This window comes from Onychomys torridus, chromosome 7, assembly GCF_903995425.1.
Source record: "Onychomys torridus chromosome 7, mOncTor1.1, whole genome shotgun sequence".
NCBI classification, from domain to species: Eukaryota; Metazoa; Chordata; class Mammalia; order Rodentia; family Cricetidae; genus Onychomys; species Onychomys torridus.
The window spans coordinates 16401599-16424351 of record NC_050449.1 but is presented as its reverse complement, the minus strand read 5'-3'; the positions used below and the strand labels follow the sequence as shown (position 1 = coordinate 16424351).

The following is a 22753-nucleotide window of genomic DNA, read 5'->3' as shown; positions in this document are numbered from 1 at the left end:
AGAGCCTTTTATCGTCTTACAAGGAACTTCCTCCTGGGTGGACCAAATAGGGAGGATTTATTTTGATGTTAAAGAAAACACAAATGAACTACAAGGGAGCCCATGGAGCTGGGCACCACACCAAGGTGTCACCAACTGTCTTCAATGCTGCTGACTATGTCACAGGGTACTGACTCCAAAGGGACTTTGTAAAAACAGTTATGGTCAATGTGTTCAAGGTCATCACACTTGGCTACACAATGAGTTATGAGCCAGCCTCAGCTATCTGAGACCCTGTCTAAATCAATCCATTAACTTAGTTAAATATATCCATAGGTACTGTGGAGCAGCCCCTATGGTGTGACGAGGGAGGAACAGAGCACTTTGCATGGATGATAAGATCACACCAGATGACTCAATGCCCCATCTCACGGAACTGAGGGAAGCAGAGACTAGGCCTTGCCTAAGGCTGCAGTGGATCAACAATGGCAGCAACGTAGACAGAATCACAAGAGGTCCACCTAAAGACTCTGACCACTGGGTCCCAGAATCTCAGTCCCTCCTCAAAGTGCAGCCTCTCAGTGGGGGACTCTACCACTGAGCCACCCCCCACACACACCAGTAACCACTGGTGTGTGTGTAATACAGTAGGTTTACACTGGGGATCTGGGGGTAAGACACCCGAGGACAATTGTGATACCTCAGACAGCACTCTGTCCCAGATAAGGGACACAGAGAGTTCCAAATGGTGACGTGTGATGCCCTGGATAAGCTCTAGTTCTTCCAAGATAAGGCTGGAGCCTTGGTGGCCAATAGGGAAGGCAACAAGAAGGCAGAGCCCGGGAGGAAGAGGAAGTAGGAGTCAGCCAGTCATGTCACAGGCCAGACTGGGAGCTAGCAGCCCAGAGCTGTTCCCACGTGCCCTGGAACTGTGGAACTGAGTATGCAGCATCCAGTGTGGCTGGACAGCCCCAAGCTACACACCGCAAATCCTCAGGGTTGGTGCAGAAAGGCCTGGCCAAGATGATTTCCATAGGCCACTGACGTGGCCAAGGAGATAAGGGTATCCGCTGCCAAATCTCAAGACCTGAGTTCGACTCCTGGGCTTCACATGGTGGAAGGCCAGAACTGCCTCTGGAAAGTTGTCCTCTGGCCTCCACTTGCATGTCATGCCAAGTACACCACCACCACCACCACCACCACCACCACCACCACCCACCCACCCACCCACCCACCCACCAACAATAAGTAAGTAAATAAATGTGCTTTCGATTTTTTTCATTTTTCTGGAGTTGGTGCGATGGCTCAGTGGCCAAGAGCTCTGGTTGCTCTTCCAGAGGACACTAGTTCAATTCCTAGCACCCACATGGTGGTTCACAACCATCTCTAACTCCAGTCTCAGGGGATCCCACACTCTCACTGACCTTAAGCACCAGGCACACATAAGTAGTAAGTACACAGATACACATACAGGCAAAACACTCATGCACATAGAAAAAAAATCTTACAAAGGGGGGGGGGGTTTCCTGGGCAGAGCAGCAGAACACACTCTACAGGCCTCCTAAGCAGCTCTCCCACAAATGCCGACTATCCACAGCTGGCAATGGAGACGGCCTAAGCTTCATTTAGTTCTTCCTTCCCCATGCCACCTGCCTCCCAAGGCACGAGTCCCTTCCTCTGCTGTTGCTATGACACTGGCTGTGTGCTCTGGCTGCCCTAGCATTCCAGGTTCTCACTCAGCCAGGTCTGTGCTATGTGACTTGGGTTCACTCTCAGGTCCGGGTTTCCTGGTCAGTAAAACTCTGCCAATGGTGGCAGGTGGCAACAAATATATGGAGAATGGGAAGACTCGGCCCAAAGACACCCACACCTCCATATCTAAGCACAGGATCTCTAGGCCTGGGACAGTGACAGAGCATGATCAGTTTAGTTAGTGTAAAGTGTGACATCATTTCTCACTGTCAGACGGAGCTATCCCCCTTCTGTTTCTTTCCTTTCTCCTTTCTCTATTGGCACAGGGACTCCTGTAGCCCAGGCTAGCCTCAAGCTCTACATAGAAGAGGATGGCCTTGAACTCCTGATCTTCCTGTCTCTACCTCCCAGTGCTAGGATTACAGGTATGTACCACCATGCCTGGTTCATGTGGTGCTGATGGAACCCAAGGCTTTGTGCATGCTAGGCCAGCACTCTACTGACTGAGCCACAACCCAACCCCTCAACCCCACATGTACTTCTAAATACAGACCTCCAGAGAGCTCCCTCACACAAGTGTTGTGCCCTTCATAGCTGCCAATCCAATCTCGGTCTATCTAGGTCCCCCAGTGGCCCTCTGAACCCTTGACCTTTGCAGGGGTTGTTCCTTCTGCCAGGAACCCTTCCCTGGGCAACTGCCCACCTACCAATGGGCAGAGGCTAGAGCTTGAGCCCATCCTTCCTTCCCACTGCCACCAGCTCAGCCTCAGACGGAAAGCCAAAGTTGGCCTTGTAACAGACCAGAGCTTCTGCCCTTGGTCAGGTCAACAGCAGCATGGACCAGCCTCACAAACAGCAGCTACAATCCAGTGTGTGCTGAGGAGGCTCTTGGGCCAGATGTCTCTGTGGGCTGTATTAGGCTCTCTCTGGGCAGTGGCTCGGTTACCTGTGGGATAAAAGGTCATCTCCTGTCCACAGGACTAATGACAGGGGCCCTTGTGAAGAGCTTCTCCCCCGGGAGCCTTCGCAGGGCTCTGAGCCTTACGGCTCCCTGAAGATGAAAAGGAGCTCCTGGGTGGGGACAGGAGGACAGCACAAGGGCAGGTTGTTCACGTTCTTCTGTAGAGAGCTTGGCTTCGCCCTGAGAGGAGAGGGTGGGGACTAAACAGAAGCAGGAAAGGTTGAGCCAGCCCGTCGTCGACATCACTGGAGTAGCCTGGCTTCTGGCAGGATGTAGGTAAAGGCCCTGGGTGGAGACCCCTCACCCTCATTCTCAAGACCTCAGAGCTTGGAGCTACTAGATTAGAGGTCATACCAGATCAGATCCACCTTCTCTCCCTGGCAAGCTGATTAGGGCCTCTGATGGGGGGGGGGAGTTGGGGGGCACGGATCTGGGGCTCCCTCCTTCCTATGGCCCGCTAAGCTCTGCACGACGCACCCCTGCCAACACAGACACCCCTGCTCCCCGCCACAGCCAGGCCCACTTGCACCTATCAAGAGCCTTCTTCCCGCAGCACCCCCAGACCTGACTGACGACTCCACCTCAGCTGTTTCCTCCCTACCTCCCCATCTGTCCCTACTATGCTCGCATCCCAGCAGCAGCCACTCCATGGTTAGACCCAAACTTAGCTCTCCCTCTCCCCAATCTCTCCACCCAGAGTTGGGCACACAACAGGTACAACATCACAGACCAGGAGACTGAGCTCAGGTAGGGGTGGCGACCTGGCGCCTGCTTGGCCCTGTGAGCTCAGGCCTGGTGCTCTTGGCCTCCCAGCTTCTGCCCAGCAGTCCCTCCCCAGCCAGGAATCCAGCAGGACTCAGATCAGTCCCACCCTTGGCACTGGGACCTCGTGTCACCTGCTTGTGGCCATATCTGAGGGCCAGCTTGGGCGGGGAGCAGGAGCAGGAGCAGGAAATAGGGTGACTTGAAAGCTGTGTCTCTGGGACTTTCCAAGGCCCACATGTAATCCAGTCCTTGGATTACTTCAAGAACCTTTCTGGAAAAATCTAGTGAGTTGAACGACCTCTGACTGCCTCAGTTTCTTCATTGACACCTGCCTCAGAGGAGAGTCTCAGAAAGTTCTTGCCATTGTATCCCACAATACAGCATTCTTAGGGTAGGGATATGGCTTGGTCAGTAAAAGAAGGATCCAGGTGTGGGTCCCCAGCTGCCACACAAACCAAGCAATGATTTACAGCTACAATCCCAGCACTTGGGAGGTTAGGACAGAAAGATCCCTGGCTCATGGGCTCACTGGACAACTAGTCTAGCCCAAACTGATAAATCTCAGGTTCAGTAAAAGACCCTAGTCTCAAAAAATATGGGGAAAAACAATATAGCAAGAGATGTCCACTATCAGTTTCTGGCATGCACACCCACACATGTGACAGCACTCATCTTACACAGACAAATTAAACTTGGGGTAACCTGTAATCACTCTTCTGCTCATAACTTTCAGGGGCTGCCAGGTGTTCCCCAAAGGCCTGAGACCCTGTCATCACTCAACAATCACCAACGCGACTCTTTCACTTATTCCCTCTAGCTGGGTCCATAGACGGACCCTCAGACGAGCTCAGCATGTTTCTGCCTCAGAACCTTGGTTCATCTTCACACAGTGATTTTTCTTATGAAAACTCTGGCTTCCTCTGCACACTGAGGGCTCAGCTGAGATGTCCTTCTTCAGAGAGGTCAGCTGATCCCTGCCTGTTTTCATTCCCCTCACAGAGATGTCCTAACTAGCTTGCACTTTGTGGTTCATCTACTTAGCAAATGATCAGTTCCAGCTGGAACATGGACACCTCCAGGGCAGGTAGGAGATGGGTCTCAGTCTCCTTGGGGCCCCCTACAGCTATCACCACACTGATACAGGGCAGAAACCCCACAGTTAAAGACCAGTCACTGCCTACATGAGTTAACAAGGACAGACCTAACTGTCCAACTGGCACAGAATAGGCTAACTCAACTTTGCAACTGTTCTGAGAAGCAGCAGTCCAGTTTCAGGTGCCCCTCAGAGTGTAGGGCAGTGAGTGGGCTCTGTACGGAGGAAACCCGTTCTATAAGAAGGGAACCTGCACCATATTTAGGAAGTTTGGTTTTTTGTTTGTTTGTTTGGTTGGTTGGTTGGTTTTTCACAAGACAGGGTCTCACAGAGATCCACGTGGCTTGGCCTGCAGTGCTAGGATTAAAGGCATTAAAGGCGTGTGCCACCACTATCTGGCATAAGTTTTTGTTGTTGTTGTTTGATGTTTGTTTTCTTTGTCTTGAGGTGAGATCTCCTCTAGAGGCTGGCCTCTAGGTAGCTGAGTATAGCCCTCCTGCCCCTACAAGTGCTGGGACCACAGGTATGTACGCTATGTCTGCGATCACAGGTGTGCACCACTATGCCTGGCTTGCGGATGGAGCCCAGGGATTTGTGCATGTCAGGCAAACACTAACCACTAATCCCCAGACCCAGCCATAATCAACAGGTTTCATCTGTTTGTATCATTCTGCACAGAGGCAGCTGGCTTGATGGAGGTCATCCATGGATTCAGAATAGCACAGTATCTGTTTCCCTGGGTGTGGAGGCCCAGCACTCATTGGTGGCAGGTGGATCTGGTGTTCAAGGTCAACATCAGATACATAGTAAACTCTAGGCCAATCTGGGCTCCATGAGACCCTGCCTAAAAAAGAAGAATGAAAACCCCAGAGTGGTGGCACATGTATGAAATTCTAGCACTCAGGAGGCAGGACTACTGTCAGTGAGGCCAGCCTGGGCTCCATAAGACTTTGTCTCAAAACAAAACAAGAGTATGTTTCAGTCTCCAAGGTAACATGAATTCCAGGCTTTTGCAGTTCATTTGTAACTTTAAAACAGGTAAATATTTAACCTGTCATCATCATCCAGTTGTATGGAATAGCCAAACAACACTGTCAGGTGAGCTGCCTGGATCATGGAACCATGGATCTCAACAATACCCTTCTAGGCCCTTTGATGGCTCAGAACTAACTGCTAGTGAAGAGTTGTGCCCATGCCCTGCCCTGCTGTGTGCCAGGGAAGTGCCCTCAGCAGAGGACTCTTTCATCTCCTGGGCCAGGTGCAGTGCTGTGTACAGGGTGAGCTGGGGACTGACGGAGACGATGATTGCCTCTGTGTGATGGATGGCTGGCGACACATGGATTACCAACTCAGTGGGCTAAACTGATCCCTAGGAAGGAAGGAAACACAGGCAGCCTCCAGTCTACCAGATACCCCAGAGCCATCCACCTCACCAGCCGATTGATCCTTTTTGCAGACCACTCCTCTGGCAGCTCAGCCACCTGGGATCTTTTTCCTTCAGCAGCAGTCACATACCCTACTCCCAGCTCCAAAATAGCCTGGCAGCCGGGCAGTGGTGGCACACACCTTTAATCCCAGCACTGGGGAGGCAGAGGTGGGCGGATCTCTGTGAGTTTGAGGCCAACCTGGGCTACAGAGTGAGTTCCAGGAAAGGTGCAAAGCTACACAGAGAAACTGTCTTGGAGAAAAGAAAAGAAAAAAACCAAAGTAGCCTGGCAGCTCCACAAAGCTGGGGGAGATGGTCTGCTGTGTTTCAGCACCAAGTTCCAGTAGTGTCTGTCACTTTTCCCTGAGTTCCATCTCCAGCACTGCATAAAACAGATGTGGCGAACATACCTGTATGCCCCAGCATTCAGGAGATGGAAGCAGGGAGATCAGAGGTGCCAGGTCATCCTTGGCCACATACTGTGTTTGAGGCCTGTGCAGAACACACATCCCCCACAGGAGCTGGGCGGGTTGTGGGAAGGGAGTCTTGCTGTGCTCCCATGGGGCTCTCCTAACCCCAGTTGGTCTTTTGGTTGTTTAATGGTATCAAAATGTAGCTCTAGCAGACTAGAACTCCTAATCCTCCTGGCTTGGTATCCTGAGTGCTGGAATTACATGCTTTCTCTACTCACATCGGGTAGATGTGGGAACCAAGGATTCAGTAACTCAGGTCAAAGCCACACAGGGAAAAGTAACACTTCTGACGGCTCAGGTGCCCTACCTGAGCTGCAGGGATGCTGCCCTCAGCACATCTGGGAGCCAGGATGCAAAGACACCAGTGAACTCCGGGCACAGGAAGGCCACTACAGCTTCCTCCTGGCACCAATTAAGAATGGGGCTTCCACGGGCAGCATCTGCACCCTGCCAGTTCAGCCACAGCCTCACCATGTGTGACCAGCACTAGGACATCACTGTCCCAGTCCCTCCATCTATAAATGAGGCCCTGATACTTGGCCATGCCCTGAGGCAGAAGCAGGCACAGGAGGTACAGGAGGCTGGGTGCTGTCACAAAGGCAATGATGTGGGGGAGTCAACTGTAAAAACCACCACAAGCAGCACAGACCCTTATCCTTGGCACCCCTGTGTCAGGTGAGGCAACACATTCCTAAATCTACTTCCTTCTCCACAGTGGCCTGCTTTCTTAAGGGACTGATTCCTCGGCACTGTATACTCACACAAGCCTGATGACCCTCAGGCTGTTAGGAGAATGACACCTAGAAACAACTAGAAGTCCATGCAAGGACAATGACTGGAGGTAATGGACTGGTAGAGTCAAGGAGTACTGTGTGATCGTGGAAAAGAACCAGGCAGGAGAATTAGGTTATTCCATAGGAGTGGATGTCAACACAAATGTTTGTGTGGTTGCACATGTGTACGTGAGCATATGGAATCAAGGCTGATGGCAGTGTCTTCCTCCATCACCCTTCACCTTATTCTCTGAGGCGATGTCTCCTGGAAACCCAGAGCTGTGGTTCAGCTAGTCTAGCCAGTCAGCTTACTCTGGATTTCCTGTCTCTGCCTCCCTCCTGATGGAAGCAGGCCACTACACCTACCCAGCTTTTTAGGTGAGTTCTGGCCGTCCAATCCAAATGCCCCTTCCAGTAACTGTACAAATGGCCAGAAAGAGCCCCGTACTCCAGGGGCTTAGGGGAGAATATGGGATTTCCAGACTAGCCTGGGTTTATACAGAAACAGCCTATCAAAAAAAAAAAAAAAAAAAAAAACCACCAGGGTGGGGGTTGGGCTATGGAGATGCTCAGCAGTTAAAGAGCACTGGCTGTTCTTGCAGAGGCCCTGGGTTTGATTCCCAGAACCCACAAAGTGTCACTCTAGTTCAGTGGAACCCAGCAAACTCTACTGATCTCCTCTGACACAGGCATGCATGTGGTATACATACATATATGTAGGCAAAAACTCATACACATAAAAATAAGATACATAAATCGTGTTTGTTTTTGTTTTTTGAAACTGTTTCTCTGTGTATCCAACTCCCTCTATAGACCAGGTTGACCTTGAACTCAGAGATCTGCCTGCCTCTGCCCCCCCCCCCCCCCAGTGCTGGGATTAAAGGCATGTACCACCGATGCCCAGCTTAATCTTTGAAAAAAAAGAAAAGAAACAAGCGAGGCTGTGCAGGCTCGTTTTATATCAGCACTCAGGAAGCAGAGGCAGGAGGATCTCTGTGAGTTTAGGCCAGTGGTCTACATAGTAAGTTCCAGGCCAGACAAGATGATATAGTGAGACCCTGCTCCCGCAACAACAAGGAAAGAAAGATGAATCACAGATGAGTAAGGAAATAGAAAATACTTAGAGTGAATACTACCAAGAAACAGCAAGGTGGGAAAGACTTGTGCCCAGTTCCACCGAGCAGCAGTGAGGCCCACACTCTCGGGGTTTGGCGTCCACTTTTCCTCCTTTTCTTTCATGGTAGGCTACAGCTCAGGGCCTCGAATTGCTAAACTTGTGCTGGCCCACCCACTCAGCCATCTTCCCAACCCTTGAGTGCACACAGCACAGCCTGTGCCATGTTCAGCCCTAGCAAAGTCTGGAAGGGAAGGATGTATGTTACCCAACTTCAGCAGAAAGCTAAGTCAGAACTTAGGAGACGGAATTGGGGAAATACCAATAGATGTGGACACCAGCCATCGTATGCCTGCAGTCTGTAGAGGGAGACCTAGTAATTAAAAGCACACTGCTGGGAGGTGGTAGCATATGCCTTTAATCCCAGAGACAGAGGCAGGCGAATCTCTGAGTTCGAGGCCAGCCTGGTCTACAGAGCGAGTTCCAGGATAGCTAAAACTGTTACACAGAGAAATCCTGTCTTGGTGTGGGTGGGAGGTGGGGCAAACAAACCAAAGTCTCAAGGACTGGGGTTCCATTGGTAGAATGCTCCCCTGGGATACAGAAGCCCTTTCATCCCCAGTACCACATAAACCAAGCATGGTGGTGCACACCTGGCATCTCAGTACTGGGGAGATAGAGATAGGAGAAGCAGGAATTCAGATTTGCTATACAGTGAATTTGAGGTCAACTTGTTTTTAAATAATGTGGGGGTTGGGCTGGAGAGATGGCTCAGAGGTTAAAAGCACTGAACTGTTCTTCCAGAGGTCCTGAGTTCAATTCCCAGCAACCACATGGTGGCTCACAACCGTCTGTAATGAGATCTGCTGCCCTCTTCTGTATACATAACAAATAAATAAATTTTTAAAAAGTGGGGGGAGGAGAGGAAAAGGAAAGAATCAAGACTTGGGGGGGGTGGGACCAAAAATACTAGTATTTGGAATAAATGGACATCATGACTAACCAAAAAATAAATAGAAAGGATGGGGGCTGTCGAGATGGCTCAGCAGGAAAAGGTGCTTGCTGTTGGAGCCTGAAGAGGGAGTTCCATCCCCAGAACCCATTAAAGATGGAGAGAGCTGACCCCAAAGTTGCCCTCTGACCTCCAAGTACTCTCTCCCTCATGCGCTCGTGCTCTCTCGCTTGCTCACTGCTCCCCGCCCCCCGTCTCTCTCTCTCTCTCTCTCTCTCTCTCTCTCTCTCTCTCACTCACACACACACACACACACACACACACACACACACACACACGAATGAATTAGTATTTGTAAAGATTTTTTTTTAATTTTTGAGACAGGGGCTCACTCTGTAGCCCTGGCTAGCCTAGAATTGTTTATTTTTATTTTATGTGCATGAGTCTTTGCCTGTGTGTATATATGTGCACCATATGTATGCAGTGTCCTCAGAAACCGGATGAGGGCATCAGATGTCCTGGAAATGGAGTTACAAAGGATTGTGAGCTAAGGATATGGTGCTGGGAATTGAACCCAGTCAAATAACAACAACTGCTGTTAACCATGGAACCATCTCTCCAGTCCATGAAAAACTATTTTTAAAAGACTAAGAGAACACTATGGAAGAAACGGAAAACCTTGGAGAAAATGGGGAAAAATTTTTTTAGAAAGGATCTGGCTGAAAGTGGTAAAATCTCTGGAGACTTAAAAGGAATAAAGGATCTGAATTAGTGTTCAAAACGTTCCCCAAAAGACAGCCCAGAGCCAACCTCTTCATGGTGAATTCTAAGAAACACTGAAAAGGGAACAAACACTAATTCTTCAAAGACTCTCTTCCAAGGAAGGAGGAGGGACACTTCTGAGCTCATTCTGCAAGGCCAGCACTCTGCTGCTCAGGAAGTCAGACAGGGGCAGCAGAAAGCTCCCCTCCTCCTAGAAGCTGGGAACGTAAATGAAGGCTCAGCAATGACGTCCTGACACATTACGGGCTACTGCTACTTACTGCCGCCCTTGGTGGGCCAGCAGAGCTAGACGCCAGGCCTATTGCGGAAGATACCACACCCTGACCAGCGCAACTCAAAACTGTCTGCAACTCCAGTTCTAGGGGATCTGGTACCCTCACAAGGACACATATACAGGCAAAACAGCAATGCACATAAATAAAAATCAACAAATCTTACCCCAAAAATGTGCTGAGAAACTCATCAATGTCCTACCCAGCTGTGCCCACAAGCTACAATAATAACCTGTCTAAACAGATATATCCATTGGTGCAGCAATGGCATCAGGGTTATTATTCATGTCTGGCTCTGTAAAGCTGGTGGCTGGAGAGGTCAGGCTTTGGGAGATAACTTCCTACAGGGTTTGTTGTTTTCTTAACAGGGTCTCTATATGTAGCCTGGCTGTCCTGGAACTGGCATTGTAGACCAGGCTCGCCTTGAACTCAGAGATCTCCCACTTCTATCTCTCGAGTGCTGGGATTAAAGGCATGGACAGCCTGGCAGAACCTACTGTCAAACAGGCTTCTGAAATGCTTAAGTCTATAGCTATCCATTACTGCTGCTCTCGGCCTCCATCAGAGCAGCTTGCCTCTGCAGTAGTGGACAGCGCATGTAGAGGTGCACAGCTGGTCAAAGTAGAGAATGATGAAGGGTGCTCAGATCAGACCTAAAGAGGGCAGCTTTATCAGTGCCTCCAAAGTTCAAGAAACATCTGAAAGAGGAACAGAAAGATGTTAAGAAACTAGGCATATGCCTCTAATTCCAGCACTGAGCAGGCAGAGGCACGTAGGTCTCTGCGAGTCAGAGGCCTATGTAGAGAGTTCCAGAACAGCCACAGGTACATAGAGACTCTGCTTCAAAAATACAAACACAAGCCGGGCGGGGGTGGCGCACGCCTGTAATCCCAGCATTCGGGAGGCAGAGGCAGGTGGATCTCTGTGAGTTCAAGGCCAGCCTGGTCTACGGAGCTAGTCCAGGAAAGGCGCAAAGCTACACAGAGAAGCCCTGTCATGAAAAACAAAAACAAAACAAAACGAAAAAAACAAGCCTCTACAGAGGGAGTTCCAGGACAGTCAGGACTACACAGAGAAACCCTGCCTTGAACAACTAAAAAGTAAACAAATACATAAGAAATAAAATAAAGATTTCAGAGCCAGAGGACAAAGGGTGCTGAGAAGGAGTGTCTTCTGGACAGGGTGGAGCTGCAGCTACTTGGCTCAACTGCTGCACAGGATTCAGCCTGCCAACATGTCATTATGCATGGAGGAGGGGACTCATGAGGCTCCACCCCTCATTGAGGGCTCCAGGCAATGAAATGGTTCTGGGTCTTATACACAGTAAATAAGTCCCCCCACACACACACACACACACTCATGCCTTTGCACACAACCAAAGCTAAACAAGACTAGTGGGAGGGACTTGACAAGGGTATCAGTGGGCGGGGAAGAGTGAGGGTAAAGGGGAAGCAAGAAAGACTGCCATAGTCACCTGCCTCCTCCTTTTTTCCTCCTGGAGACAGGGTCTCTCTATATACCTCTGGCTGTCCTATAGCTCATTATGAAGACCAACCTGGCCTTGAACGCACAAAGATCTGCCTCCCTCTGTCTCTGAAGTGATGTGATAGTACTAGAGGCATGCACCACTGTGTCCAGCTCTTAGCTATTTTTCTATTGCCATGACAAAACACCACAAGAAAGGTGCATTCATGGGGCTGGAGAGATGGCTCAGCGGTTAAGAGTTCTGGCTACTCTTCCAGAGGACCCGGGTTCAATTCCCAGTACCCACATGGCAGCTCCAACTGTGTGTAACTCTAGTTCTAAGGGATCTGACACTCTTACACAAACATACATGCAGGCAAAACACTAATGCACATAAAATAAAAACAAATAAATTATTTTTAAAAAAGGAAGAATTTAATCTGGGGCTCAAGGTACCAGAGGTACCAGAGTCCATGATCATCACGGTGGCAACATGGCAGCCGGCAGGTAGCCAGAGCACTGGGTTAGTACATCGGATGTACTACAAGCAAGAGGCAGAGAGTGAGGCCGAGAGAACTAACTGGGAATGGCGTTTAGAGCAAGAGGGCCGATACACACAGTTAGTTTAACAGAAGTTATATTTTATTATGCTGACAGCCATCACTCAAAATTCATGCTCTAAATTCCTAATCCTAAGCCTGGTTGTTCACTTGTGTGACATATCTTAGCTGAAAGTCAGGTCCAGCCTCTTACAAGAGTATCTGATTTGAGGGTCAGAGTCCTTGGGGAGACTCTCCAGCCTTAGGACAGATCAAGGTGGTATCTCCCCAGATGTGCAGAGCAGAGCACTGCTCTTGGTCTCTGCTTATATACTGTCCAGTGCGTGCCATGGGGTTCTAGGACTGTGTCTGGTTATCTAGAGTGAGTGATGTCACTGGGTTTTGGTTATCAGGTACAGCCTTGGGTGTAGTGAGTTTCCTGACTAAGCTACTTTTACATGTCTAAGAGGCATTTTTACTATGCTCATTACAGCCCGTGTCCCACTTCTTACAAAGCCACACCCCCCATCCTTCCCAAACAACTCCACCAACTGGGGACTGAGTACTTAAAATATGAGCCAAGGGGTCCATTCTCATTCAAACACCACAACAACCAAGCTTTCAGTATATACACGCATGAAATTCTGAAGAGTCTTTTTAAAAGCATCACAAGAAAACAAAGATGAAGCTGGACAAAGAAGTCCTCCCCTATAATATCAGTGCTCAGGAGGCTGAGGTAGGGCAGTCACAAGTTTGTGGCTAATCGGGGCTGCACAGCCAGAATTTACCTCAAAGACAGAACATGGGAGAGGCTCATGAGGCCCCTGGGGAACAAAGGGTCAATTTTTCTTTAGAGATGTGGCCACTGTACCAATGGATGGCCCCTCACACCCACGCACATGTGGGCAGCATGGACTGACTCAGAAGACGGGAAATGTGGAGGGAATGTGGTACAGTGTCACAGGGGCGTTAGAGGAAGTAGCTGTGAATACAACCCAAACATGTCGGATAGCCTGACATGGCATCACAAACCTTTAGTTCCAGCTCTGGGAATGAGGCAAAGGCAGGAGGAATCTGTAAGAGGTCAGCCTGGTCTACATATTGAATTTAGGACCAACAGAGCCACACACTGAGACTGTCTCAAATAAATAAATAAATAAATAATAAAAGAAAAAAATGGATGAATAAATAAATAAATAAATATTTGAGGGCTGGCACTGTGGCTCAGCTTGTAGAGTACTTGCCTGGAATGCAAGAAGCCCTAGGTTCCATTCCCAGCACCAGATAAAGTAGGGTGATACTTGGCCACCCCAGCACTGGAGTTAGAGACCAGGCTGGACTATATTTGAGATCCTGTCTCAAAAACCAAAAAGGAGGAGGCACATACCTCTAATCCCAGCACTTGGGAGGCAAAGATAGGCAGATCTGAGTTCCAGGCCAGTCCAGTCTACAGAGCTACAGAAGGAGATCCAGGACAGCCAAGGCTACACAGAGAAACCCTGTCTCAAGCAACAACAACTCAAAAACAAAACAAAATAAAAGCAAAACAATAAAGAGGGCTGAAGCTCAGTGTGAGAGTACTTACCTAACATGCATGAGGGTCAATCTCTAGCTCTAAACAAACACATGTCCTAGAACTTGGTCTGGCATGGAGGAGTGGTGGACTCCTGAGACCTAACATTAGGAGAGAAGCCTGCATACTACTCCTAGGAGTTCAGATCAACACACCAGAGACCTTTGTTCACTGCACCACCAGCTGCAGGAGCTTGGTTATGAGATGAGCCTAGGAGCCTACCCCTCCCCTCCCCCCCTGCACAGGGATGGGCGATATGCTATACACACACAGGAATACAGCACCTGCAATGCTGGAGTTGGCTGGAGCTCACCAAGAAGCGGGTAATCCTATCTTGGAAAGAGAAATTATCTGTTTCTCTTATCTACGGCTCCTACTTTTTTTTGAGACAGGGTCTCACACCACAGCCCAGGTTGAACTCTGGCTATGCTCCTGCCTCAGTGGCCCTGCCCCAGCACAGTATTTTGTCAGCAAGGCAGAACATTCATTTTCTTGTAGGTGCGTGGGGGATGGGAGAGGTGCTTTCAGCCTCTGGCTTAACTCTTTCTGGAAAGTGTGTCACAGGCCTTGTGATCCACTGGTTTTAAGTGGCTACTGGGGGTTTTTGTGGATTCAGACTGTGAAACTATTTCCATTAATTTCAGGACATTTTAATCTTCCCCAAGCTCTATGGCCTCCAAGCACTCACCCCGCTCGCTGACTGCCCCCCTCCCCCACCACACAAGTACTAGTCTACTTTCCGGCTCTGGGAACTAGCCTGCTCTGACTGTTCTTCCGAGTGGACTCGCATGGCTTTTGTGCCTAGCTTCTCAGGTCTTTGTTTCTGTTACATTTTTTTGGTGGACTTTTGTTGTTGGTCTTCACTGTGTTCTGGGAGGGCATTTTCATGCGTGTGTAGTGGGTGCTGATCATGTATCTCCTATTAGCCATCACTCCTCTAAACTTGCATTGGTTTGTATTTTCATGTCATACACACATACATGATTTTATATCTCTATAAAGTCTAGGACCATGGATGGCGGTGCTGGTGGTAAGCGGGCAGAACACTTGTCTAGCACATGAGAGAGAGCCCTGGGTTTCATCCTCAGCACCCCATAAAGCAGATGTGCTTGGTGCTGGGTCATCCTAGCACTGGGAAAGTAGAGGCAGGAAGATCAGAAGTTTAAGGCCAGCCTCCTGTAGGTTTGTGGCCTGCCTGGGCAACATGAGACCCTGTCCCCAAAAACCCCACTATTGCCAACACTAACAGCCCAGGAAGGCCTTGGCCTGCCCATCCTCATTCACTGGCCCTGAAGCCTTGGCCCCCTGTGATCCCGAGCCAAAGTCCTCACCTCCTTTTGCTGTGTGTGGCTGCAGTGTCTCACTGTGACCCAGCTACACAAAGCAGTAAGCATGTTGGTCTGGTCCAACTGGGTGAGGCCTAGGTAACAGTGTGGCAGAGTACACCCGTCTCCTCTGCTGAGTGACTCTGGACTGGTGACTAAAGCCTAGGTGGATGTAAAGTGACACAGGGAGATGGGCCAGGCTCCTGCAAGGCAGGGCACACCCAGGAAGAGGAACCTCAGGTCAAACAAACAGGCAGGCCAAACACAGGCCATCTCAGTGCTTCCAAAAGGAAATTAGAGTGGACAGTGACAAGGTGGTGACCAAGCAGCAGTGTCCAGGAATGCCCTGGGAGGAGACATTTGTATGGAAGCCTGCAGGAGGCAGGAAGTGAGCTGCACAACGACCTGAGGGATCAGCAGTAGTCAGGGAGTGCAGACAGCGAGGCGAAGACCCTGAGATGGGCTGCTCAGGACAAAGAGCAGCAAGGCCCAGTGGGGATGCAACAGAATAAAGGAAGGGACTAGGAAATGGCTCAGCAGGTATAGGTGCCTGCTGCCAAGTATGAAGACCTGACTTCAAAACTCCGGGGGATCCACACAGGGGGAGAGAACCAACTCCTACAAGGTGTCCTCTGACCACCACTAACCCCCCACCCACACACACCCTGCCCTAAGGTTTTATGGCTGGATGTGGTGGCCCACACCTTTAATCCCTACACTTGAAAGATGGAGGCATGTGGATCTCTGTGAGGAGTTTGAGGCCAGCCTGGTCTACATAGCAAGCTCCAGAACAGCCAGGGCTACCTGTCTTACAACTATACAAAACAACAACAAAAGAGTTTTAAGATAAATAGGGACCTGAAAGAAGAGTTGGAGTCCCAGCACCCAGCTGGTGGCTCACAACCATCTGTACTGTAACTCTAGCTACAGGAAGATGCAACACTGGTTCTGTGGGCATCTGCACTCTTGCGCATATAAACACACAGGAGTAATTAAAAATAAAAATAAATAAGCCAGGCAGTGTTCCAAACACTTTACTTTACTCCCAGCACTCAACACTCTCTGTGAGCTCAAAACCAGCTTGGTCTACACGGTCAGTTCCAGGACAACCAGAGCTATACACTAAGGCCTCATCTCAAAATAAAGTAAATGACCTTGAAAGAATTAATAACTATGGGAGATTCTGAGCAGAGGGAAAATATTCAGTCACCTTCTTGTATCTGTAGCTTCCATTTTTGCAGACTCAATTAACTACTTGAAAAAATACAATTACATCTGTAGTGAACAAGTACCGACGTTTGCTGAGCGGCTATTTCCTAAGCAATACACTTAGGCCAGTTCTAGCATTCCTAGGGCCAGCGCTGGAGCGCAGGCCTGCACCATCGCATGCCCCAGAGTTTGGGGCAGGCTCCTTTTGTTGTTGTTGTTTTTCAAGACAGGGTTTCTCTGTGTAGCTTTGCTCCTTTCCTGGAGCTCGCTTTGTAGACCAGGCTGGCCTCGAACTCACAGAGATCCGCCTGCTGGATTAAAGGCATGCGCCACCACTGCCTGGCATGGGCGGGTTCCTTCTATGGGGTGGGGCAGTCAAATGGACAAGAGGGAGGCAGCAGGCAGTGAGGAGCCTGGACAGCTGATGGAACAACATAGCAATCAAAACTAACAGGAGGCTGAGGTACACAGACAAGAGAATCCTCAGATCAAGGATCACCTGGCCTGTCCTACACTGAACAGGAGATTCACTCTCAAAGGAGGAGGAAGGCCAGCCAGAACCAACACCTGGGACTGGCCCGTGACACGACATTCACAAACATGTGCACACATAAACATAAAGATGACTGAAGTGAAAGCATGCCCCTGCTGGGCTCACTTGGTCAAGGGCTTGCCTGGCACACATGGAGTCCTGAGGTCTGTCCTCAGCATCACACACACTAGTGTGAGGTGCAAACTTTTCGTCCTAGCACTTGGGAGGGAGAGGCAGGAGGACCATGAGTCCAGGGCAATCCTCAGGTACACAGTGAGCCTGATGGTACAGTATACTGCTTCAACCAATCAAAACAAATACCAAATAACAGGCTTTATAAACAGAAACAATATTTTTATTTCTTTTTTTTTTGAGTTGGGGGGTAGGGGGTGAGGGGTGCTGTGTGTTTGTGCTAAAGATGGAATTCTGTTCTATACTTGACTAGGACTCCATCATTGAGCTACAGCCTTAGCCTTTTATTTTGTTTAGTGTTTGGTAGAAATCCACAACATAGCTGACATTGAGGCTAGCCTGGTCTACAGACTAAATTCCAAAACAGCCAGAGTTGCTTAGTGAGATCTTGACTAAAATAAATAAATAAATAAAGCCAATGGTGGTGACACATGCCCTTAATTCCAAAACTCAGGAGGTGGATGGTAGGCGGATCTCTGTGAGTTTGAGGCCAGCTTGGTCTACAGAGTGACTTCCACGACAGCCAGGGCTACACAGAGAAACAAAATCAACCAATCGATGGATCCCTGAGCTGACTGTAAAGTGGGCACCTCGGGCTGGGCAGGGTGCTGCACCTCTGACACCAGCATGTACCCAACTGAAGCAGAAGTGGCTCAAGCTCCGGGTCAGTATGAGCAGCAAAGCCCGACTCTCAGAACAACAAAGAGAGATACACACAGTCAGTATGGAAAGGACCTAGAGCATCCAAAACAACCGAGAAAAAGAACAGAGAGTGCTCACAGGGCCTGATTTCAACACTGAGCTGAGAGCTGCAGTCATATAAACAGATGTGGCTTGGGCAGATGTGGGAACCACTGGGCAGTGCTCCAGCAGCATCTATAAAAGACCATGGCCATCTGACAATGGCCATCCAATGCAACAGAAACCTGCACACCAAAAACAACTCTCAAATTACACTTTATAATCTATACAAAACTGCAATAGGCAGTAGGAAATGTGCTTCAATAGTAGAGTACCCCAATGAGAGGTTGGAGATGTGGCTCAGTACTGAACCCCTGCCTACAGTACTTTCCCTTACCCCCAATCAGGGGCTGGAAAACTGACTCAACAGAAGGGCACTTGCCTGGAACCTGTCAGTGAGAAACTAGGAGTATTATGTAATGGTGGAATTCCCGCCTAGAATCCCCACCAATGAGGTGCTGAGAGCGTGGCTCAGTGGTAGAGCCCTGGCCTAGAATTGCCCCTCACTCCCGTGAGGGGTTGGGGGTTGGGAGCTGGTTCAGTGGTAGAGGCCTGCCTACCTTGTGTGAGGACATGAGTTGCATCCGCAGCCCCGAGTAAACTCTAATGAAGGCTGGGGAGATGGCTCAGCTGGCAAAGCACTTACCCTGCAAGCTTGAGAGCCAAAGTCCAGAACCCCAGTACCACATCAACTCCACACAGACATGCTCCCTGCCTGTGTTTGTGGGGAGAGACAGGAGATCCCTGGAACACACACAGGCTAGGAAGATTAGCAGATCTGGACAAGCTGTGTTTAAGAGAAAGACTCTTCTACAGTTCTTAGGGAGACACTTGGCATCAATCTCTCACACACACACACACACACCCTCACACATAAGACCTTTAGGGTCTGGATACTTACAAAGGATAGAACATGGAAAGACAAAAACAGTGACTTTCAAGTAGGAAATGTGACAGATGCCATGCATCTCCCTGGTAACATGCCTTGCTGGCTTACCCCAAATGAAGGAACTCACAGTCAACTGTGAGAAAAACCTAGATTAGCCGAAATAAGTTACTGTTGCTCATGCTCTATCAAAACCCAAGGTCATGAGAAACTAGGAGAACCTGAGAGCCTAGAGATCTAAGAAGTGAGGCAGTTGGACATGTGATCCTGTGTCAGAAGGGTGACAGGGTGATGGCAGCCATCTGACAGGTGGCTTCCATCAACAGTGACAGTGATGGTCTCAACAGAGTCTGCGGTAGGGAGAGGCAAGGCAGACATAAGCAAACTGTTCTATAATTTGTTTTGTTTTTCAAGACAAGGTTTCTCTGTGTAGTTTTGGTGCCTTTCCTGGAACTCACTCTGTAGCGTAGGCTGGCCTTGAACTCACAGAGATGCACCTGCCTCTGCCTCCTGTGTGCTGGGATTAAAGGTGTGTGCCACCACTGCCTGACTGCCTGATACAATTTTAATTACTTTATTGTTTGATTTGTTTTGGGTTTTTTTGGTGGTTTTTTGTTGTTGTTGTTGTTTTTGTTTTGTTTTGTTGTTTTGTTTTGTTTTTGAGACAGGTTTCTCTATGTAGCCCTGGCTGTCCTAGAACTTGCTCTATACACCAGGCTGGCCTCATAGAAATGAACTCATAGAAATCACCTGCCTCTGCCTCCTGAGTGCTGGGATTAAAGGTGTGCATCACCAAGGCCCAACTTTTAAATTACATTTTATTGATTTGTTTGTTTGAAGGCAGGATTGCCATGGCCAATGTTGTCAGAGAACAATTTGGTTGTCTGTTCTCTTCTTCCACTATAGAAGTCCCAGGGGTCCAACTTAGTCAACAGTTGCTTAGGCAGCAAGCATCTTTACCCACTGAACAACCTGGCCAGCCCCTCTCTGACCTATCTTTATAACTCGTCTGTAGCTAGGTGGCGCACGCCTTTACTCAGCACTTGGGAAACAGAGACCAGCAGACTTCTTGAGTTTAGAGCCAGCCTGGTCTTCAGATAGCCAGGGCTACACAAGGAAACCCGTTTCTAACATCCTAAATAAATAAGTAACTCTTCTGTAAACTTAAAGTTGAATAGGTAACTCAGTGGTAGAGCCCTAGGAGCAATCCCCAGTACCATAAAACTATTTCAAGTCCAGTGATGGCACATATTGATAATCCCAGGGCTCAGGACAATCAGGAGTCCAGGCCACCCTAGGCTACAAAGAAAGATCTCGTTTCACCAAACCATGCTTAGGGGTGCATGCAGCCCTGGGTTCCATCCCTAGCACCACATAAGCCAGGAATTGTGACCCATGCCTGTCATCCTAGCTCTTAGAAGATGAAGGCAGGAGGATCAGAAGTGTGAGGCTAGCCTGGGTTATACGAAACACACACTCTCTCTCTCTCTCTCTCTCTCTCTCTCTCTCTCTCTCTCTCACACACACACACACACACACACACACACACACACACACACACACTTATTATCTAGGAGTGATTGTGGTAGTACAGGAGGATCAGAAGTGTGAGGCTAGCCTGGGTTATACAAAACTCTCTCCACACACACATACACAATGTATCTTAGGAGTGATTGTGGTGGTACAGGCCTGCAATCCCAGCACTCCAGCCTGAGGCAAGTTGTTGGAGTAAGGAAAAAAGCAGCTAGGACTGGTGACATGTCTGTCATCTCAGCATAGGGAGGGGAAGGCAGGAAGCTCAGAAGAGCAACCCAGCCTCAGCTACATACTTAACTTAGTTTGAGGTCAGCAATGATGACATGAGACCTTCTCAAGAAAACTTCTTTTTAAAGTTTAAGATTCAGTTTTCATGCCAGGGACAAACCCCCAAGGCCCTCCCTAGAAAACAACCTACCCCAAGTCCTCACTTAGCCTATGCTAAGCAACGTCCCCTGACAGTGCCACTAAGGCAGAGGCTGCATAAGCCAGACTTTGGCTTGGTCGGGCGGCAGCAAGTCAGCATTGAAAAATGATGGCAATGAGAACCTAACCCACAGGCAGACTGACTGAGTGGGGCTCCAGGCACAGGCCGCCAGCTCCTGGTCTGGCTTTCTGCTTGGCTTCATCTAGTAGCCACAAGCATCTTAGCAAGCACGAATTCCCACTCAGCACAGTGGCACACACCTCGAGTGACAGCACTGTCAGGTGGAAGCAGAGGGACCAGGAGTTCAAGGCCAGCCTCACCACTGGCAGGTTCCCTGCTACTAGAGCAGACATTCTAGGCCAGAAAGCTACCATTCTCTACAACAGCAGCTCTAGAACAGGGGATTTGGGGCTCAAAAAACCCCTTCACAGGGGCTGTATATCAGATATCCTGCATATCAGATATTTACATTATTATTCATAACAGTAGCAAAATTATAGTTATGAGGCAGCAACAAAAATAATTTCATGGTTGGGGTCAGCACACCACGAGGAACTGTACTAAAGGGTCGCAGCCTTAGGAAGGCTGAGAACCCTTGTTCTAGACAGACCTCATCTATAAGTACAGAAGACAGAAGCCCCACAGCCAGGACAGACAGCTGTGTACTGAGGCTACCTCTGGGGCTTTGGTGGGGCTGGTCTGGCTGTGCCAGGGTGTATCACCCAGCAAGCAATGTCACACCAGCTAGGACAATGCCTGCCTGCTCTAGAGCCCTGGAAGTCTCTGGGAAAATGTGTTTGAGACAGTCTCTGGGTGTCTCCTTCTTCAACAGAGAGCAGGGATGTTCCTGGATCGCCTGATGGCCTTGCTTCCACTGTGGACCACAGTCGGGATGAGGAGTGGAGGGCCCAGGTGGAGTGACGGTGCCCGAAGTCCCAGTACTTGGGGGCTAAGGCAAGAGACCGCAGGTCTGAAATCAGCCTGAGCTACAAACAAAACTCTATCAATAAAACAAATGATAGAGGCTGGGGAGATGTCTCCATAGATAAAGCACTTCCTCCGCAAATATGAGGTCAATTCCCAAACGAGAGAAAAACCTGGGCTTGGTGATATATGCCTATAATCCTTCTTCTGGAGGAGAGGGAAAGGCAAAGACAATGAACCAGGTTCAGTGTGAGACTCTGTCTCAAAAAATAGTAATTAAGGGCCTGGAAAGATGGCTCAGTGGCTAAGAACACAAATTGCTCTTCAAGTGGACCAGGGTTCAGTTCCCAGTAAGCACATAGTGGATCACAACCTCTGTTACTCCAATTCCAGGGGATCCAATGTCCTCTTGTCTCCTTAGATACCAGGCATGCACACAAAACACACACACAGATAAAATACTCATACACGTAAAATAAATAAGCCGGGTGTGGTGGTACACACCTTTAATCCCAGTGCTAGGGAGGCAGAGGCAGGTGGATCTCTGTGAATTCGAGGACAGCCTAGTCTACAGAGTGAGTTCCAGGACAGCCAGGACTGTTTGTTACACAGAGAAACCCTGACTAAAAAAAAAAAAACAAAAAAAACCAACCAAAAAAAAAACCAAACAATAAATAGGGGTTGGGGTTTAGCTCAGTACTAGAGCCAGACTTTATCCCAGGCTCAGAGGAAGGCTAGAAAACCCTTCTGTTGGGGTCTATAGGCAAGCAAGCCTCAGGGTAGGACCCATGAGAGAAGGCCAAGAGGCTAATCTCTGAACACAGCATTCAGGATGGCTCTTTGCCAAGGAATCCACACTGGTGATCGAGTGGGACGACATGCAGGGCTGCAGACAGGAGGGTAGCGGCCCCGGAGGGCCCTACTGTCCCTCAACAGCAGTCATCTCTGTCCCCAGCACTGCCCCGGCCACCTCCACTCCCCAACATGCTGGGGTGGTCAGGAGGCTCCAAGCTACAGTTGGAAACTACCATGGAAAGATTTCTAACAGGTGCTCCTGGCTAGAAAGCTAGCTGTGGGCTCAGTGGTTAAGCACTTGCTACCCAAGAGTGAGGACCATAGTTT

General features: G+C 49.2%; 1 protein-coding gene across 15 annotated transcripts in view; it reads right to left on the bottom strand.

Annotated features, from left to right (window-relative positions):
• Positions 1-22753, bottom strand: part of Dnm2 (dynamin 2) — an 88182-nt gene that overhangs the window by 57289 nt on the left and 8140 nt on the right. The window lies entirely within an intron of this gene.